This window comes from Mizuhopecten yessoensis, unplaced genomic scaffold (genome assembly GCF_002113885.1).
Source record: "Mizuhopecten yessoensis strain PY_sf001 unplaced genomic scaffold, ASM211388v2 scaffold10439, whole genome shotgun sequence".
Taxonomy (NCBI): Eukaryota; Metazoa; Mollusca; class Bivalvia; order Pectinida; family Pectinidae; genus Mizuhopecten; species Mizuhopecten yessoensis.
Window position 1 is genome coordinate 176,299 of NW_018408547.1, and position 6,696 is coordinate 182,994.

Here is a 6,696-nt window from a genome sequence, read left to right on the forward strand (position 1 = left end):
ACGAAAAGACAGAATAACCTGCGAACAGTAAACATGCATATCTGTATAGATAATGAACTCCGCTCTCTGGAGCATGTTGGTATTGTCCAAGGGTTCTGAAGGCGCCGTGATAGTATAGTTAAAACAGTAACGGGATTTAATTACACTATGGCCCTATATCAATATTTACTTTAATAGTTTTTTACTGTTGGATATGTATGAATAATATCTTGGTTTTATTATTGTTATAAAAAAGAGGCCCAATGGGCCTGCATTGCTCACCTGGTCTAAATCTCTTGTAACCTTAAAAGTGATCTAAAATAAAGCTACAGGCAAAATATCAGTATTTATGACTAGAAGTCATTCAAAAAAAAAACTGTTAAAAGATTTAAAAAACATTTCCCCCCTGTGACCTTAAAAGTCCAATAAGGTCATTACGTTCAACAAAATTTACAGCCGTTCATCTCAGGATGCAACTCGCAAAATATCACCACCCTATCCTTTGTTTATGAAGATAAGGTCATCTAAATGCTTAAATGACCTTGAAAGTGGGTCCAGGTTATTCAAATTAAAGTGCTTGATAGCCCTTCGTCCAAGCATGCTACTTGCTAAATATCAACATCCTGCACCTTTTGGTTATTCAGAAGAAGTATTTGAACCCTGTGACTTAAAATATAAGTCAAGGTCATTCATTCAAACAAACTTTGTAGCCCTTCATCCTAATCTGCTCAGACGAAATATCAACATCCTGGGGATTTTTGTTATTCAGAAGAAGTTGTTTAAAGTTGTTTTTTTAGACATTTGACCCCTGTGACCTTGAATATGAGTGAAGGTCATTTATTTGAACAAACTTAGTAGCCCTTCATCCTAGCATGCTACTGGGAAAACATCAACATTCCAGGCTTTTCGGTAATTCAGTAAAAGTAAAATATTGTCGCCGGACGACGGACGCCGCACCATCCCCTTCGGGCCAGGTGAGCTAAAAACGGTGGTAATTATATTTGGTGTCTGCTCGAATGCTTTTGATATTGTTGTTTCTGCTCGATACTTGTTTTGTTGTTTCTGCTCGAATATTTTTGTTGCCGTTGTTACTGCTCGAATGTTTTTGTTTCTGCTGAAAATATTTGGTTTTTGCTATTTCTGCTCGAATGTTTTTGTTGTTGTATCTGCTCGAATGCTTCTGTTGTTGGCTTTAAGTTCGATTCCGGCCTTGCGTGTTGAGCATTTGTTACATATGACGTTGAATAATCTTTATTATCGGTGTTCATTGTGACACACTGTAGTAATATTTGGAGCATTGTTGCTATAACGTTATTGTCCATATAGTAGAATAAATGTCAGGAAGTTCAGCATTTTTCATCGTACAATACGAGTTTGTAATGGGAACTCTTGTGAAGTGGGCTGTATCTTTGTTGATGTCTACTATTAAGTCTCACTCAAAGGCTTTATGTTTTAAATAATGTCCATCAATATGCATTGTATGCTACATTGCTATCTATATTTTATAGTGCATGTCTCTATCTGTGATATTTTACTATATTGTTTTCATTGTTATCAATTCTGTAATTGGACCCTCGGGTCGGTTGAATTGAAATAAATAATACAGCAGTCAGTTTTTGGCCTCGATAACAAAATTTGATTGTTTTTGTACTTGATAAATATTGAGATATTTAGACTATAGAGGAAATGATTTTGATATTCAAATAGTTCGATGGCACATATAAGAATATGGTAAGCCACAAAAGGTCGACTTCCGTGTTGGCATATCCACATGTTAATAGCTTTAACAACTACACCTGATTTAAATAGGCTTCATATATCTGACACTTATAAAGATGCAATGTACGGTACCCATGGTAGATATGTAAATATATTTCTCTCCCAATACACGCCCATTTCATCACGCGCGAAACGTATATAATAACCAGGATGTGTAGGTCATTAGATATTACAACAATTATCGTAAAATCGACCATGTTTTGTCTGCTCACTAAATAAATAATTTTCCATGGGGTTTGTTGTTTTGCTACAAATAACAAGAGGTCCAATGGGCCTGCATCGCTCACCTGGTATTAATCTCACACTTGTGATCTTAAAAGTGGACAAAGTACAGCTACAGGCAGAATATCAGTGTTTGATTAATAAAAACCTATTAAAAGATTTAAACATATGACGCCTGTGACCTTGAATGTCGAACAAGGACAGGTTGAAAGTGGGTCAAGGTCATTCATTTAAACAAACTTGGTAGTCCTTCATCCCAGCATGCTACAGGCCAAATATCAGTACTCTGGGCCTTTTGGTTATTGAGAAGAAGTCGTTTGAAGATTTTAAGACATTTGACACCAGTGACCTTGAAAGTGGGTCAAGGTCATTCATTTGAACAAACTTGGTAGCCCTTCATCCCAGCATGATACAGGCCCAATATCAGTACCATGGGCCTTTTGGTTATTGATAAGAAGTCGTTTGAAGATTTTAACATATTTGACTCAAAGTGGGTCAAGGTCATTTATTTGAACAAACTTGGTAGCCCTTGATTCCAGCATGCTACTAGCCAAATATCATCATCCTAGGCCTTTTGGTTATGAAAAAAAAGTTGTTTAAAGTAAAAAGTTGACGTCGGACAGACGGACGACGGACGCCGCACCATGGCATAAGCTCACTTGCCTTCGGGCAGGTGAGCTAATAATGTCCGTAGCAGTTTGATGTTATATAAAATCCGTCTCTCTGAAAAATTACGTAAACAATTAACTGTAAAACGGCAACTGCCAGAGAGCGTTTAGGAGGTGAAATATTTTAATTTTATAGCAGGCGTGAAAGAATGCAGCGCGTTTACGTGAAGTCCCAATTATTCTGACGTTTTATCGACTTTTTTATATTGGTCTGTCGTCGATTAACGTCAGAACTCCGGCCCTCTATAATATGCCGGAAATAAGCGACCCGCGCCAGAGTCGCTCTTCAAACTGATACCTTAGAAACAAAATCGTCACTTTCACACGCATGTCGCACATGGATCGAAAGAGTACTGACGTTAATCGATGACAGACCGATAAGTCGATAAAACGTCAGAATAATTCGGACTAATTTACGTGTAACTGTAGATAGATAGAGAAGCGTTGGTTGTTATGTCCGTATGCATACGATGGATATCATCTTTTAATGTACATCATACGCAAATAAATTAAAGAGCATTGAAAAATGTGGAGCTGCATCCGTATGGCAAATTTTAAGAGATATCCAAGATAACTCAAACAGAAATGTCAAACAGGCATACCTTTAATTCTAATAGAGGTATTTTAACTGATTTAAAGATATCGTCTATGATTGGTGAATATAGATATCCTTATACACACGCTGTAGTAACTGCATCATTTTCGCTTTAAGTAATAGGCTTTCCGTGCTGTAATTGAACGTATCTTTGTATGTAATAGGGGTTTATTTAAATGTCTTTCAGTAAATATCGGTGATATAATTAAAATGTATATTTAAATGCAATAAAGATATATCTTATCCCATCGTTATTATCAAAAACGTTTCGAAGGCTGAAATCATTATCTAAACCTTACGGTCTAATAAATAACTATAGCAATTCGGTTGTGATAAAAATAAGGCTGTGTTCTGTAGATGTGACATGGCAGTTTGTCATTTGCAAACAGTCAAACAGATGCATCTTCCTCGGGTTTTGTTTGTGGTTATGTTTGAAGCCATATTCATACATATTAACATCGAATACCGCTGACATGTGATAAAATCTTATCTACGGCACATGTCAATGATTGTCGCTACCAGCAATACCCAGTGGAACTGGATATATTGTTGTGTAGCTTTACAAAAAGGTTTGCGTATAAATATTATATAATGTTTAATCGAATGTGCAAATCCAATAGAGAGTAACTTCCGTATTAGAAAACAAGAGGCCCAAGAGGGCCTGTATCGCTCACCTGAATATTTAAGCAGTCATAGCAAAATATTCTCATTAAATATTATATTGCACTAAAAATATTTCCCTCGCAAACTTTGTTGGCTCCATCTGTTGAAACTACCAGCAAAATATCATTATAAGATTCTATGCTTTTTGATTCTTCTTCAGAAGTTGCTTGACATATTTTTCCCTGTGACCTGGTAAGTAGGTCAATGTCATTTTCCTTCTCAAATTGGTTAGCTCTATTCCAAAATGCTACCAGACAAGTCTTATGAATCCATTCCTTTTAGTTTTTGAGAACAAATCCTTTAAAATGTTGTTGACTTCTGTGACCTCTAAAGTAGGTTGAGGTCATTTTCATTCGCAAACTTTGGTGAGCTCTATCCCAGGAAGTCACCAGCCAAATATTATAGTTTTATGAATTTTAATTCTTCAGAAGAAGTAGTTTGAACTGTTTGACATATTTCAACGCTGTGACCTTGAAAGTAGGTCAAGGTCATTTTCATTCGCAAACTTTGTTTGGCTCTTTCCCAGGATATAACCAGCCAAATACTAAGGTTCTATACCTTCCAGTTCTTCAGAAGAAGTTGTTCTAAGCGTTAGACATATCTGACTCATGTGGCCTTGAAAGTAGGTCAAGGTCATTTTCATTCGCAAACTTTGTTGGGCTCCTTCCCAGGAAATAACCAGCCAAATGTTAAGGTTCTATATCTTCATAGGAGTCGTTTTAAGCGTTTGACATATCTGCCTCATGTTTTTTTCTCAAACTTTGTTGGGCTCTTTCCCAGAAAGCTACAAACCAAATATTTAGGTTCTATAACTTTCAGTTCTTCAGAAGAAGTCGTTTTAATCATTGGACATACCTGACTCCTGTGACCTTGAAAGTAGGTCAAGGTCATTTTCGTTTTTAAACTTTGTCGGCCTCTATCCAGGAAGTCACCAGCCAAATATAAAGATTCTATACGTTTCAGTTCTTCAGAAGAAGTCGTTTGAAGTGTTTGACACATTTGACCCCTGTGACCTTGAAAGAAGGTCAAGGTCAATTTCATCCTCAAACTTTGCCGGGCTCTATCCCAGGAAGCCATCAATCAAATATAAAGATGATATACCGTTTAGTTCTTCAGAAGAAGTCGTTTAAAGAGTTTTTACATATTTGACCGCTGTGACCTTGAAAATAGGTCAAGGTCAATTTCATTCTCAAACTTTATCGGGCTCCATCTAAGGAAGCCACCAGCGAAATATGAAGATTCTATACCTTTTAATTCTTCAGGAGAAGTCGTTTGATGTGTTTTACATATTTCAACGCTGTGACCTTGAAAATAGGTCAAGGTCATTTTCATTCGCAAACTTTGTTTGGCTCTTTCCCAGGATATAACCAGCCAAATACTAAGGTTCTATACCTTCCAGTTCTTCAGAAGAAGTTGTTCTAACCGTTAGATATATCTGACTCATGTGGCCTTGAAAGTAGGTCAAGGTTCTTTTCATTCGCAAACTTTGTTGGGCTCCTTCCCAGGAAATAACCAGCCAAATGTTAAGGTTCTATACCTTCATAGAAGTCGTTTTAAGCGTTTGACATATCTGCCTCATGTTTTTTTCTCAAACTTTGTTGGGCTCTTTCCCAGAAAGCTACAAGCCAAATATTTAGGTTCTATAACTTTCAGTTCTTCAGAAGAAGTCGTTTTAATCATTAGACATACCTGACTCCTGTGACCTTGAAAGTAAGTCAAGGTCATTTTCGTTTTCAAACTTTGTCGGCCTCTATCAGGAAGTCACCAGCCAAATATAAAGATTCTATACGTTTCAGTTCTTCAGAAGTCGTTTGAAGTGTTTGACACATTTGACCCCTGTGACCTTGAAAGAATGTCAAGGCCAATTTCATCCTCAAACTTTGCCGGGCTCTATCCCAGGAAGCCATCAATCAAATATAAAGATGCTATACCGTTTAGTTCTTCAGAAGAAGTCGTTTAAAGAGTTTTTACATATTTGACCGCTGTGACCTTGAAAGTAGGTCAAGGTCAATTTCATTCTCAAACTTTGTTGGGCTCCATCCCAGGAAGCCACCAGCCAAATATGAAGATTCTATACCTTTTAGTTCATCAGAAGAAGTCGTTTGAAGCGTTTGACATAATTGACCGCTGTGACCTTGAAAGTACGTCAAGGTCATTTTCATTTTCAAACTTTGTTGGGCTCCATCCCAGGAAGCCATCAGCCAAATATGAAGATTTTATCCCTTTTAGTTCTTCTTCAGAAGTCGTTTGAGGTTTTTGACATATTTGACCCCTGTGACCTTGAAAGTAGGTCAAGGTCATTTTCATTCACAAACTTTGTCAGGCTCCTACCAACGAAGCTATCACCCAAATAGCATGACTCTAGGCCTGTCCATTCTTCAGAAGAAGTCGTTAAAAGGAAAAGTTGACGGACGACGGACGCAGCGCCATGGCATAAGCTCACTAGCCCTTCGGGCAGGTGAGCTAAAAAGGAACAAAAATGTGAAATAAATGTTTCAGATTCACAGTCAACCCGTAAAATGCCAACGTCTGACATTTTTATATTTACTGCAAAATGGCACATAACAGTATTGATCGAAAAAAATGGCGTTAACAATTAATGCTTTGTTATCAGAAACATGGATCAAGATAATTAATTTGAACAAACTTGATAGCCTAATAGTCATGCATGCAACTGGCAAAACAAAATCATCCTCGATGCCTCGTGTTCATTCAGAAAATTATTTTAAACTTTTTTTTACAAATTGACCTCTTCTGACCTTAAAAGTTAGTGAACGTCATTTATTAAAC